Here is a 3,499-nt window from a genome sequence, read left to right on the forward strand (position 1 = left end):
TGGTAAGGGGATCGCAACCCCATCCCTATATAGGATCCGAACCCATGGCCTTGGCACTCCCAGCACCACTGCGCTGCCAGCGCCGCACTCTCCCGAGTGAGCCACGGGGTCGGCCCTTATTTTTTTAATACCTTCTATGCCTCTACTAAAATTTCTCAGCATCTCTTCAACTTTATCAATCATATGGAATAAAGTTAAAATATAAATCTTAGAAGGGGATCTGGGAAGATGGCAGAGTAGGAGGCACCAGAAGTCTGTCTCCCCACATAGATAACAATTGCACTGGCAGAATCCATTTGATCTAACTCTTTTGGAAGTCTAGAATCTATTGAAGGCTTAGATGGTAAATTGCAGTTAATTTTGGTCAATAACTAAAATTAGTAATCAAAATTTAGCTCTGAGCACAGTAACAGCTTCTTATCCCCTACTNTCTGGGAAGATGGCAGAGTAGGAGGCACCAGAAGTCTGTCTCCCCACATAGATAACAATTGCACTGGCAGAATCCATTTGATCTAACTCTTTTGGAAGTCTAGAATCTATTGAAGGCTTAGATGGTAAATTGCAGTTAATTTTGGTCAGTAACTAAAATTAGTAATCAAAATTTAGCTCTGAGCACAGTAACAGCTTCTTATCCCCTACTCCCAGCCATACATTTGTTTCTGCAGCAGCATGTACACAATTTGTAGGAGTGGGGATGGGCAAAAAAGGATGCTGTCCCCTAAATATTGGGGATCTGAGCTCTGATAACAGAGGTGCAGACAAAAAGACAGTGGTTGTTGTAGTCGTACCTCCTTACATTGTTGCCAACCCCTCCCCTAAGGCTGAAGTGACTTCCAAACCACCTTTTATTCTATCCCATCATTTCTTTTCTTCTTTTGGGAGCCAGACATTGAAGACTAGTATGAGGATACTTCAAGAAGTTCACTGAAAGATTCATATTTTAATTCTATTTTTCCACGAACTTTTTAAAGTACCCTCCTACATTGAAAGCAACCACGTGTGTGTGTGTGGGGGTGGGGGATTAGAAAGTCACCATGCAAGCCCAGAAGGTGCAGGCTCAGGAAACACCTAAGATCTTAAGTTCACATCTCAGGCTGATCCTCAGCACAGAGACAGCCTATAACAATTAAAAAAAACAGAAACAAAATATCAAACCCTGGAGAGGGAATCTGATATCCATAGTTACCGCATTATCAGAGGCAAATGTCCAGTTTTCAACAAAAGCACAAAAAACAGTAATGCAGGAAATGGTGGACAAAAAAGCTATAAGGCATATAAAAAATAGCAAAATGGCAGAAGTAAATCCCTTCTTATCAGTAATTACTTTCAATTTAAATGAATTAACCTTTCAAATCAAAAGACAGAGATTAGCAGAATGATCCAACTATATGCTGTCTACAAGAGACTCACTTTAGACTCAAAGACAAATAAGTTGAAAGTAAAAGGATGGAAAAGGATATTCCATGCAAATAGTAATTGAAAGAGAGCAGGGGTGGCTATGCTAATATCAGGCAAAACATATTTTAAATCAAAAGAGGTTATAAGAGACAAAGAGATATTATGTAATAATAAAAGGCTTAATACAGCAGGAAGACATAGCAGTTATAAACAGATATGCACCTAATAACAGATCATCAAAATATATGAAGAATTCTCTGGTCAAGATTTCCTGGGCGTTTTTCTGCTAAAGCTTTGGCTAACTTTCTCCAAACACTCTCATTATGGGCAGATTTTATTGTTCTTTGGCCTTCCAGAAAGTCAACAAGCAAAATGCCTTGAGCATCCCCCAAAATTGTTGCCATGACCTTTGCTCTTAACAAGTCTGCTTTTGCTTTAACTGGAACATGTCCACCTCTTGGTAGACTTGGCTTTGATTGTGCTTTATCTTCAGGATCATACTGGTAAAGCCATGTGTTCTCCTGTTACAGTTCTTCAAAGAAATGCTTAGGATCTTGATCTCACTTGTTTAAAATTCCCATTGAAACCTCTGTTCTTGTCTGCAGCTGATCTGGGGGCAACAGTTTTGGTGTCCATCAAGTGGAAAGTTTGCTCAACTATAATTTTTCAGTCAGAATTGTGTCAACTAAACCTGATTTCGAAACTTACTACAACGCCACACTAATAAAAATAGTGTGGTACTGGGATAATGACTGACATACAGACTAATGGAATCGAACAGAGTTTAGAAATAAACTTTTGCATATATGAGTATGGTCGAATGATTTTTGACATGGATACCAGGACCATTCAATGGGGAAAAAGATAGTCTCTTCAACAAATAGTGTGGAGAATATTGGATATCCACATGCAAAAGAATGAGTTGGGTCCTTGCCTAACACCGAATGCAAAAAGTAACACAAATTCATCCATGACCTAAATGTAAGTGTTAAAAATATAAAGCTCTTAAAAGAAAACACAGGGCAAAAGCTTCCCAACTTCGGATTTGTTGATGTCATTTCTCAGATATGATGACACCAAAGGCACAGGCAACAACAACAAAAATACACAAGTAGGACTTAATGAAAAAATTTTTTAAATTTGTGAATCTAAATACATTATCAACAGAGTAAAAAGTCAACCTACAGAATGGGAGAAAAATTTTGAAATCATAAATATGAGGAATTAATACTCATTAGTTTTCGTTTGAATGTACAGAGTTTCAATTTTACAAGATGTAAAGTATTCTGGAAGTGGATGGTGGTGATAGTTGNTCTGGGAAGATGGCAGAGTAGGAGGCACCAGAAGTCTGTCTCCCCACATAGATAACAATTGTACTGGCAGAATCCATTTGATCTAACTCTTGGAAGTCTAGAGTCTATTGAAGGCTTAGATGGTAAATTGCAGTTAATTTTGGTCAGTAACTAAAATTAGTAATCAAAATTTAGCTCTGAGCACAGTAACAGCTTCTTATCCCCTACTCCCAGCCATACATTTGTTTCTGCAGCAGCATGTACACAATTTGTAGGAGTGGGGATGGGCAAAAAAGGACGCTGTCCCCTAAATATTGGGGATCTGGACTCTGATAACAGAGGTGCAGACAAAAAGACAGTGGTTGTTGTAGTCGTACCTCCTTACATTGTTGCCAACCCCTCCCCTAAGGCTGAAGTGACTTCCAAAGCACCTTTTATTCTATCCCATCATTTCTTTTCTTCTTTTGGGAGCCAGACATTGAAGACTAGTATGAGGATACTTCAAAAAGTTCACTGAAAGATTCATATTTTAATTCTATTTTTCCACGAACTTTTTAAAGTACCCTCCTACATTGAAAGCAACCACGTGTGTGTGTGGGGGGGGTGGGGGATTAGAAAGTCACCATGCAAGCCCAGAAGGTGCAGGCTCAGGAAACACCTAAGATCTTAAGTTTACATCTCAGGCTGATCCTCAGCACAGAGACAGCGTATAACAATTAAAAAAAACAGAAACAAAATATCAAACCCCGGAGAGGGAATCTGATATCCATAGTTACCGCATTATCAGAGGCAAATGTCCAGTTTTCAAC

This window comes from Galeopterus variegatus, unplaced genomic scaffold, assembly GCF_000696425.1.
Source record: "Galeopterus variegatus unplaced genomic scaffold, G_variegatus-3.0.2 Scaffold4013, whole genome shotgun sequence".
Classification (NCBI taxonomy): domain Eukaryota; kingdom Metazoa; phylum Chordata; class Mammalia; order Dermoptera; family Cynocephalidae; genus Galeopterus; species Galeopterus variegatus.